Below are 12062 nucleotides of genomic sequence, written 5' to 3'. Positions count from 1 at the left end.
TACTACAATTAATAAGTTACTTGGGGAAGATCTTCAGAAAGTAGGTTATTATACAAAAATAGTTACATGTTGTTATATTAGGACCAAATAATGCAAGTATAAATAATACCATTGACCATAGCATAAAAGTAAAATTTCTTAAATATAAAAAGATATGCAAGATTTTCACACAGTAAGTCAAAAATAATTAATGAGAGAAATTAAAGTCCTAAATAAACAAGGAGATATACATGTTAACACGGACATTTTCACTGTATCAATCTGTAAACTCTCTATCTCTCCTTATGTGTGTGTGCTTAAAACTGCTAGGCTGATAGTAAAATTTGTTTAGAAATAAAACAGGCCAAGAATATTCAAAACAAATTTGAAAGAGAACAAGCTTGATATATTAATAGTAGATAAAGATCTGTTATAAATGTACAGTGATAAAGACAATGTAAGAGTAATGTGAATACAGACAAGTAGGCCGATGGCACAGAGTAGAATTGAGAAACAAACCAGGTATTTGTAGGCACTGTCATAACAAAGGTGTTGCTGCACAGCAGTTAGAAAAGGACGGCAATTTAAATAAATAGAAATTGATCAAATGGATATACATAAGGAAAAAATAAAACTCCGCCTCTTACTTAATGTCATACACACAAATCTATTCCAGATAGATTATAGTTGTAAGTATGAAAGGTAAAATGAACAATAAAATTTCTAGAAAATGAAATTCAGGAACAACACCTATGTTTTAAATAAGACTTGAAAAGCAGTAAACAAAAAGAAAACTATTGATAAGAAGGCACATCTTTTTATCAGAAGTCACCATTGTGATGGTAAAAGGAAAATTTAAGTCAGAAGTTGGAGAAGATTGTTTATAATACACATAAGTCAGTAAAGGACTTGGGTCCAAAATAAAGTATGAAAAACTCCTACAAAGAGAAAATAAAATTTGCAAAAGACTTGAATAAGCAAGTTATAAAAGAGGATCTTTCAATGGCCAAACAATTATTAAAAGGTGATCAACCTCATTAATAACCTTGACATGCAAATTAAATGATAATGAGATATCACTACATGACAATCAGAATGGCCAAAATTTAAAATACTGAAAATGCCATCTTCTGGTGGGGACATGGAAACTCTAGAACAATCACACACTGCAAGTGATTGTGTAAATTGGTGAAAACCTTGGAAAACTGTTTGACATACCCTGTAATGTAGCCATTATACTTTAGTTACATATGCTCAACAGCAATATATGTGTATGGACAACAAAAAGACATGTATTATTAATGCCGCAACTGTATAAGAGTCAAAAAATCAGAAACAACCAGAAAAGCATTCAACTGCTGATCTGATAGAGAATAGAATGGTGGTTACCAGCAGCTATGGTGGTTACCAGCAGCTATGGTGGTTGGAAGGGGAGAGGTTAGTTGGGAGATATTGGTCAAAGGCTACAAAATTTCAGTGAAATAGGGGGAATAACTCCAAGAGATCTGTTGTAAACATGATGACTAAAGTTAATATATTCTTTCTGAAAAATGCTAAGAGAATAAATGTAAAGTGTTCTTACCACAAAAACGAGAACTATGTAAGGTAATGCATGTGTATTAATAATTAGCTAGGTTTAGTCATTCTACAATGTATCTATACTTTGGAATTGAACATCATGTTGTACAGAATAAACGTATCACTGTATCTGCCAACTTAAAACAATAACATTAAAAGTTATTTCAACTGAAAAATAGGTAAATAAACTGAAATACTCATGAAGAGTGATCTAATCAGCAATCAAAATGCAAGAACCACTTTGACTGCAACTTTCTGGATGAAGTTCAAGGCATTAACGAAATGAAAGAAGCCTGGTAACAAAGAATACATTCTGTATGAGTCCATTTATATCAAGTTCAAAAAATCAAGCAAAACTAATATATAGTGATACAGGTCAGGATAAGGCATATTTTTGGGAAGCCAGGAAGAGACATGGTTGGGAAAGGACAAAAGAGAGGGCTTCTGGGATGCAGGTTATGTGCTATTTCTTGATCTAGATGTGTTCAATGGATGTGTTCACTTTGTAGTAATTATAACTTTTAAAATTCTGATTTATGTTCTTTTCTGTATGTATAACTCAATAAAAGTTGAAATATAAATGTACACAGAGTTCCCTGTTAAATTACTTCTACTTCATATGAAAATATTTTTTAAAGCAATGACATAAACTTGGAACCATAAATATTATTTTGATATAATATGTGAAAATTCTCATGTTCCTAAGGCTAGATCAGTTTCATTATTTACTAACCTAACAGAGATATATATCATCTTTAAATTTTTAGGTTTGTTCAATAACACTTTTCAATATTTTTTATCAAGCGTATCACAGAAGAGATACTCTGAATATCTCTAAATTCAAAAAATGCTAAATAAAAAAGTGTAAGTTTTTTTAGGTAGTGAATATAATTTACTTCCCTTTAGCGGTATCCTGTCCTCAAATTTGCTTAGCAATAATGTCATCCTTCTAATTTGCTTTCCTGTTTTCTACATCGTTATGGGATTTAAAATCATTCCAGAGTTGCGCACATTCATATTTATGTAGCTTTAGGCTTACCTGTGTAACCTTGAGTCATACATATACAAACAAGATAGCAATCATTTCTCCATTATCAGCCTCAACTTGCTGACTCAGTTTAATAAAAATCTTCCTCCTAAACCAAAATTTTTATTCTAAGCACCAGAGGGATAAAAATAAACTCAAACAACCCTTGTTGCTTTAAAATATAGGAAACAGACAGAGAGAGGTAACACTTTTCTAACATGTATAAATTATAATTTTTATTTTTTTCACAAAATGGGTTCATATTATTTACTTGTCTGATTTGACCACTGTTGTGATAATTGGTAGCTGAATAAAGAAAGATTTAGTAATGAGAGCTGGATATTTGAAATGCTTATATGCAACTCCACCACAAACTCAAAGATAGCCAAACATACAGGCATTGCCATTTTATCATTCTAACCGGAGTGTTAGCTCTGAATATGAGCTCATATTTGTGCAGTAGATAAGACACAGGGTATCTCCAAGAGCTTTTTAGAAAGAAATATTGGTAACTTTATGAAGAAATTTCATTTTTGCTTGTACATTTTCTTGTTTAATTTTAATAATGGTGGTTGCTAAAGTTGGAAAGTTATATGTTGTACACTAGGTCTCTAGACTTGTTCATCCTACACACCTGCTACTTTGTATCCTCTGACCTGTTTATCTGAATATCTGTTCATTTTCCCCCTTCTTGGGAAATCCTGGAAACCATGGTTTTCTTCTCTATATCTGTATTTTTTATTTTTTTTTTGTTTTAAAATTCTGTATATAAATGAGATGATGTAATATTTTTCTTTGTCTGACCTACTTAACAATGTAGTGTCTCCAGCTTCATCTATGTCGTGGCAACTGACAAAATCTTACTCTTTTTTAGAACAAAATGATATTCCATTGTATATGTGTATCACAGTTTCTTTATCCATTTGTGCATCGACAGACACAGGTTGTTTCTATCTCTTTGCTATTGTGAATGATGCCACAATGAACACGGGAATGCAAATATGTTTATGAGGTGGTGACTTCATTTCCTTTGAGTATATACCCAGAAGACGGATAGCTAGATCATATGGTAGTTTTTAAAGAATTTTAAATTTCTTTAGAATCCTCCATACTGTTTTCCAAAATGGCTGTAACAATCTACATTCCCAAGAACAGAGTACAAGAGTTTCCTTTACTCCACACCTTTATCAACATTTGTTATCTTTTGACTTTTTGATAATAGCATCTAATAGATATGAGGTGACATCTCATAGCAGTTTTCATTTGCATTACCCTGATAACTAATGATGTCGAATACCTTTCTATATACGTGTTGGCTATTTTTATGCCTTTGTTGGAGAAATCTGTATCCAGGTCTTTTGCCCATTTTTTGATCAGGTTATTTGTTTTTCCACAATTGAGCTCTATGAGTTCTTTATAAAATTTTGGATATTAACCCCTTATCAGATATACGAGTTGTGAATATTTTTTCCCACTTCATAGGTAGCTGTTTCTTTTTGTTAGCTATTTCCTTTGCTGTGCAGAGCTTTTTAGTTTCATGTAATTCTATTTATTTATTTTTGCTTTTGCGACCTGAGCATTTGATATGATATACAGAAAACCATTGCCAAGTCCAACAGCCAGAAACTTTTCCCCCATGTTCTCTTCTACAAGTTTTATCATTTCTGGTCTTACATCTAGGTCTTTTATCGATTTTGAGTTGATTTTTGTGTATGATGTAGGTTAAGGATCTAATTTCCTTCTTTATATCTGGAAACCCAGTTTTACCAATACCTTTTATTAAAGAGACTACTATTTCCTATTGTGTCTTCTTGGTGTGCTTGTCAAGACTTAGTTGACCATATATGTTTGGATCTATTTCTGGGCTCTCTGTCCTGTGCCACAGTGATCTATGTTTTTATTTTCATGCCAGTAAGCTACTGCTTTAATTACTACAGCTTTGTAATATACTTTTAAATCACGAAATGTGATGCCTCCAACTTTGTTGTTCTTTCTCAGAATAGCTGTGTCTTCTTGGGGCCTTTTATGTTTTCATACATATTTTAGGATAATTTTTCTATTTCCGTGAAGAATGCCATTTGAATTTTGATAGAGATTGCATTGAATCTGTATATTGCTTTTGATAGCATGGACATTTTAATAATATTAAATCCTCCAATCCATGAGCAATTGGCTACCTTTCCATTTATTTGTGTTTTCTTCCATTTCTTTCATCAATATTTTATAGTTTTAATGTATAGTTTTACAGTACCAATATAGTTTTCCACCTCTTTGGTTAAAATTATTCCAAGGTATTTTATTTTATTTTTTCAATGTTATTGCATATGGGGCTTTTCTTGATTTCTTTTCAGTTAGATCATTATTTTTGTATGAAAAAGACACTGATTTTTGTATGCTGATTTTGTATTCTGCAATTTAGTGATTTCACTTATTAGTAATAACTTTTTTGTGGTATCTTTGGAACTTTTTGTATATAGGACCACATCATCTGCAAATAGAGATAATTTTATTTCTTCTTTTTCAAATTAGATACATTTTATTTCTTTTTCTTGTCTGATTGTTCTTGCTAGTGTTCCAGTATCATATTGAATAGAAGTGGCATGAGTGGGCATCCTTGCCTTACCAGATCTTAGTGAAAAGCTTTCAGTTCTCTCCAGTGATTATAATGTTAGCTGTGGTTTTTTCATGAAGTCTTTATTATTATAAACATTCCTTCTATACCTAAACTGTTGAAGGTTTTTATCAAGAAAGGATGTTGGATTTTGTTGAATGCTTTTTCTATGTCAATTAGGATGATCCTGTTAATGTGATGTATCACACTGATAGATTTATGTATGTTAAACCAGTTTTGCATGCCATGGAAAAATCTCACATGAACACAATGTATAATCTTTTCATGTGTTGTTGAATTTGTTTTGATAATACTTTACTAAGAATTTTTGCATGAATTTTCCTCAGAAAAATTAACCATAGTTTTCTTGTGATATCTTTATCTAACTTAGGTGTTAGAACGATGCTGGCCTCATAAAACGTGTCTGGAAGTACACTTTGAGCTTTATTTTTCAGAAGAGTTTTGGAAATATTGACATAAATTATTCTTTGAATGTTTGGTGTAAAATTCAGCTCTAAAATCATCTGGTCTTGGGCTTTTCTTTGTGGGAAGGGTTTTGATTACTTCTTAAATCACTTTAATTGACTCAATATTGGTAGCTCATATTTTTCTAGGAATTTATCCATTTTCTCTAGTTTATCCAATTTGTTGGCATATAATTGTTCATAATATTTCCTTATGACACTCTTTATTTTTGAGAAGACTGTTAGAATTTCTTCACTTTTATTTTTGATTTTATTTATTTGAGTGTTTTCATTAAGAGTTTGTAAATTTTGTTGTTGTTCTTCAAAAAGTAAACTTTCGTTTTCTTAATTATTTTTATGATTTTTCTCTTCTCTATTTGATTCATTGCTGTTCTGATATTTATTATTTCCATCTGCTAATTTTTGGTTAGTTGTTTATTTGTTTTGCATTCCTTGAGGGGTAATGTTAGAATATTTATTTGGGGTCTTTCTTCTTTCTAAATGTAGGCACTTACTGCTGTAAATTTTCCTCCTGGAACTGCTTTTGCTGCATCCCACAAGTTTTGGCATATTGTGTTTCCATTATCATTTGCCTCAAGATGTTTTTAAATTGTTCTTTTGATTTATTCTTTGACCCATTGATTGTTCAAGAGCATGATGTTTAATTTCCACATATTTGTGAACTACACAAGATTACTCCTGTTATTAACTTAAGTTTCATATCATTGTGGTCTAAAATTATACTAAATCTTATTTCAATCTTATTAAGTTTGTTATGGCTTTTTTGTGGTCTAACATGTAGTCTATCCTGGAGAACGTTCTGTGTACACTAGAGGAAAATAAGGACTCTGCTTCTGCTGTAAGTGAAGTTCTGTATATGCCTGTCAGGGCAATTTTGTCAAAAGTTCAGTTTAAGTCCAGTATCACTTTATTAATTTTCTGTCTGTTTGATCTATTCATTGTTGAAAGTGGGATTTTGAAGTACCATATTGTATTGCTATCTATTTCTCCTTTCATGTTCATTAAAATTTGCTTTATATATTTAGCTCATCCAATATTGGGTGTATACATATTTATAGTGGTTGAGTTATCTTAATGAACGACCCTTTTATCATTAACGAATGACCTGCGTCTCTTGTGACAGCTTTTGATTTGAAGTCTATTTTATCAGATGTAAGTATAGCCGCTACTGCTCTCTTATGGATTCCATTTGCATGGACGTTCCTCTTCCATCTTTTTACTTTCAGCCTATATGTGTCCTTAAGGCTTAGGTGGGTCACCTCGGTGGAACTTGTTTATCCATTCAGCAACTACATGATTTTGGTTACAGAACAAAATCTGTTTACAGTCAAAGTTATTATTAATAGGTAAGAACTTACTACTGCCATTTTATTTATCTTCTGGTTATTTTGTAGCTTCTGTGTTCCTTTTCCCCTTTCTTGTTGTCTACCTTTGTTATTTGATAATTTCTGTAGTGCTAAGCTTTGATTCCTTTCTCTCTATCATTTGTGTCTCTGCTGTAGATTTTTGTTTTGTGGTTGCCGTGAGGTTTACATAAAACCTCTTGTAACCAGCAAAGGCTCTGTCTGTTTGCCGCTTGTAGAAAGAAACCAAAATCACGAGAACGAAGTGTGATAAAAAGAGAGGAGTTTTAATTATCTGCGCTAACAAGGGGAAAAGTGGGTGGAATTCTTCCAAAAACTGTTCCACTCTTCCCCTTGCTAGCATGGATAATAAAGTCTCCTCTCTTTTTATCACACCTCACTCTTGTTATTTTGGCTTCTTTCTACAAGCAGTGAGCAGCTGGACTCTTTGCCAGTTACAATTTTTGGTGGCCTGCATGGGGAGAGAATTCTGGAGGTGTCTGTTCTGTGTCAGTATTCAAGTCCTGAAGCTTCTAAGAAAAATACGTGACCAGATAAGTGAGCATGATGTGCATTTGACAAGCATTTAGGTAAATAAATGTGCATAAGGCATGGGAGGATAAAGTGGGAAAGGGAAAGAGAATGGAGGTTCACAGCACATTCTAGAAAATGCATTTGTAATTTGTCTCAACACTGTGTCCTGAGACTGGGGAGAAAAGAGGAAAGAAAGAAAAACAGTTTAAAATGCAGTTTGGAGCTAAGTTGGTTGGTTACAATCTTATAGATGTAATGCACTTTTTTAAGCTGATAAAAACTTAACTTCTGTTGCATACAAAATCTCTAGATTTTTATGCTCCTCCTGATACACAATTTGTTTTTGATGTCAAAATAGGCATCTTTTTACACTGTGTGCTTCTAACCAACATATTGGCTATTATTAATTAATTAATTGACTTTTAACCTTCATACTAGGTGTATATATGATTTATGCACCACCATTACCTCTAGAACAAAGTTTTATACTTTCGTATGTATTCATGTTAGTAATAATCTTTCCTTTGTTTCTCCCTGAAGGACTTCCTCAAATATTTCTTATAAGGCAGGTCTAGTGATAATGAATTCCTTCAGCTTTTGTTTATTTGTGAAATGCTTTATTTATCCTTAATTCCTGAAGGACAGCATGTCTGGTTAGCAGTTTTGTTTTTTGTTTTATTCTTATTCCTTTCAGCACCATGCCATTCTCCCCTGGCCTGCAAGGCTTCTACTGAGAAATCTGCTGATGGTCCATAGAAATTCCCTTATATGTAATTTGATGCTTTTCTTTGTCGCTTTTAAAATTCTGTTTATGACTTTTGATATATAATTATAATGTGCCTCTTTAGATTAATCTATTTTGGGATCTGTGAGCTTTAGGGGTCTGAATATCCATATCTCTCCCAAGACTTACTAAGTTTTCAGAATTTTTCAGAATGCATTTCATTAAATAAGCTGTTAGTCTCTTTCTCTGTCACTTCACTTCTTAAATAACATAATGCAATACTTCTTCACTTAATGATGTCCCATAAATCTCACAGGCTGTCTTCACCCCTTTTCATTCTTTTTTCATTTCTTCCCATGAATGAGTCATTTCAAAAGACTGATTTTTAGGTTCACAGATTCTTTTTCTGCTTTATCTAGTCTACTATTAAAGCTCTCAATTGTATTTTTTGTTTGCTTAATTGATTGAAATCTTTGGTTCCAAGATTTCTGGTTCTTCTTTATGATATCTATTTCTTTGTTGAAGTTGTCGTTCAGATCATGAATTCTTTTGCTGATTTCATTGAATTTTCTATTTGTATTCTATTATGTCTCTCTTCGTTTTCTTAAGATCATTAATTTAATTTCCTTTTCAATAAATTCACACATTTCTGTAAATTTGGGGGTCAGATACTGGGAAATTCTCATGTTCCCTTGGTGGCAGCATGTTCCCTTGTGTTTTCATGTTTCTGGTATTCCCACATTAATGCTTGTGCATCTTCTGTTACAGTCTCCTCTTCCAAACTTCAGAGAATGACTTTCATAGGGAAAAACTTTCACCTGACAATGGGCTGGAGGGCATCAGTTGGGCAGAGTGCAATGGTTCTGGTACTATGTGGGTGCAGTGGTGTAGTCTCCATACAGCTTCACCACTTGAGATCAGTGTTAGTGATGACTGTAAATGCCTTAGTGACCTGGCTGCAGGAGTTTCTCGCAGTGACATTGACTGTGTAGGCTATTATGATAAGGGCTTTAGAGATCCTACTGTTCTTGTCTTTCTAACACTGGGAAGTCTTAGCTGAAGAGGCCTTTCTTGATATTGGTTCTAACATGATTCACAGGCAGTCACAGTGACACTGGGATTCAGGGCCTAATATCTATTTTAATTCTCTTGGGCCACAGAAATATAAAATTAAAATACTCTGGCATTTCACTTGTACAATACAATGTAAGCCGCCTTAAATCAAGCCTACTTTTTGACTTGAGTAAACTATAAATCTCTTCTTTTAGTTTAGGATAGTAAACTAATGCAAAGAGGTTCAATGAGACTGATGTTGGCATTCTCCTTGAAGATGCAACTTGCTATAATTATCTTTGATTATGTATAAGATTAAACAAAAATGTAGGTCTGTGATCTGGCGCAGTGGCACATTCCTGTAATCCCAGTACTTTGGGAGGCTGAGGCAGGCAGATAACCTAAGGTCAGGAGTTTGAGACCAGCCTAGCCAACATGATGAAACACTGTCTCTACTAATAGTACAAAAATTAGCCAGATGTGGTGGCAGGCACCTGTAATTCCAGCTACTTGGGAGGCTGAGGCAGGAGAATCGCTTGTACCTGGGAGGCAGAGGTTGCAGTGAGCCAGGATCATGCCACTGCACTCAAGCCTGGGCAGCAGAGTGAGACTCTGTCTCAATTAAAAAAATAAAAATAAAAAAAATATATATATTTATATATATCCATAAACCAGCAGAAAAACACCTAGACTAAAAGCACATTATTACAAAACAAAAATAAAATATTTTTCTTCACTTTGCTTTTTCCAACTTGTATCTTAGATTCAGGGTACACATGTGCAGATTTGTTACACGGATAAATTGTTTGTTGTGGTGTTTGGTGTACAGATTATCAAGTAATCCAGGTAATGAGTATAGTACCTGATGAGTAGTTTTTTTATTCTGACCCTCCACACTCTACCCTCCAGTAGTCCCTTGTGTCTATTGTTCCCTTCTTTGTGTCCATGCGTACTCATTGTTTAGCTCACACTTAGAAGAGTAAACATGCAGTATTTGGGTTTCTGTTCCCACATTAATTTGCTTAGGATAATGGTCTCCACCTCCATCCATATTGCTGTGAAGGCCATGATATTCTTTTTATGGCTGTGTAGTATTCTATGGTGTACATGTACCAAATGTTCTTTATCCAGTCCACCATTGATGGGCATTTAGGTGGATCCCATGTCTTTGCCAAGTTTCCTGAGGCCTTCTCAGAAGCTGAGCAGATGACAGCATCATGCTTCCTGTACAGCCTGCAAAACCATGAGCCAATTAAATCTCTTCTCTTTATAAATTACCCAGTCTCAGGTATTTCTTTGTACAATGTGAGAATGGACTAATACAATGTCCTTTGCCCATTTCTTAATGGGATTGTTTGGTTTTTGTTTGTTGAATTGTTTAATTTCCTTATATATTCCAGATATTAAATCTTTCTCTGATGTATAGTTGGCAAATATTATAAAAAATATTATTAAAAAAATACTCTACATTGTCTGTTTTCTCTGATGATAGTTTCTTTTGCTGTCCTGAAGCTTTTTAGTTTAATTGCACTTGTCAGTTTTTGCTTTTGTTTTTGTTTTTGTTTTTGAAATTACTTTTGGAGTCTTCATCATGAAATTTTTGCCAGGGTCTATGCCCAGAATGGTATTTCCTGTATATTCTTCTAGGGCTTTTATAGTTTTAGGTTATATATTTAAGTCTTTAATTCACGTTGAGTTTATTTTTGTGTATGGTAAAAGGAATGAGTCTGGTTTTAACCTTACGCATATGGCTAGCCAGTTATCCTAGCACCATTTATTGAATGGAGTCCTTTCCCAATTGCTTGTTATTGTTAACTTTGTCAAGATTAGATAGTGGTAGATCTGTAGCTTTATTTCTGGGTTCTCTAACTTGTTCCTCTGGTCTATGTGTCTGTTTCTGAGGCAGTACTATGCCATTTTAGTTAATGTAGCCTTATAGTATAGTTTAAAGTCAGGTAGTATAATGCCTCTGGCTTTGTTCTTTTTGTTTCAAATTGCTTTGGCTATTTGAGCTCTTTTTGGTTCCATATAAATTTTAGAATAATTTCTTCTACTTCTGTGAAAAGTGTTATTGGTAACTTGATAGGAATAGCATTTAATCTATAAATTGCTTTCGGCAGTATGACCATTTTTAAAATATTGATTCTTCCTAACCATGAGCATGGAATGTTTTTCCATTTATTTGTGTCATCGCTGATTTCTTTCAGTAGTGTTCTGTAATTACAATTGTAGAGATCTTTCACCTCCCTGTAGGTGTATTCCTAGGTATTTTATTCGTTTCACTGCTAATGTGAATGGGATTGCATTTTTTTTAATTTGGCTCTCAGCTTGGATATAATTGGTGTATAGAAATGTTACTTATTTTTGTACATTGATTTTGTATCTTGAAACGTTACTGAAGTTGTGTATCAGATCTAGGAGCCTTTGGGCAGAGACTATAGGGTTTTCTAGGTATAGAATCATATTATCTGCAAAGAGAAATAGTTTGACTTCCTCTTTTCCTTCTGGATGTCTTTTTTATTTCTTTCTCTTGAGTGATTGCTCTGGTAAGGACTTCCAGAACTATGCTGAATAGGAGTGATGAGAGTGGACATCATTGTCTTGTTGTGGTGGGGAATCCATCCAGCTTTTGCCTGTTCAGTATATTGTTGGCTGTAGATTTGTTATAGATGAGACTTACTGTTTTGAGGTATGTTCCTTTGATGCCTTGTTTGGGGTTTTAAAATGA

General features: G+C 33.4%; 1 protein-coding gene across 1 annotated transcript in view; it reads right to left on the bottom strand.

The window, feature by feature from the left end:
- The window catches only part of ACSS3 (acyl-CoA synthetase short chain family member 3), a 182035-nt gene that overhangs the window by 72258 nt on the left and 97715 nt on the right, over nucleotides 1-12062 (bottom strand). The gene's annotated exons all lie outside the window — the stretch shown is intronic.

The sequence above is a fragment of the Macaca thibetana genome, chromosome 11, assembly GCF_024542745.1.
Source record: "Macaca thibetana thibetana isolate TM-01 chromosome 11, ASM2454274v1, whole genome shotgun sequence".
In the NCBI taxonomy this organism is placed as follows: domain Eukaryota; kingdom Metazoa; phylum Chordata; class Mammalia; order Primates; family Cercopithecidae; genus Macaca; species Macaca thibetana.
This window is presented reverse-complemented; position numbering and strand designations above follow the sequence as displayed.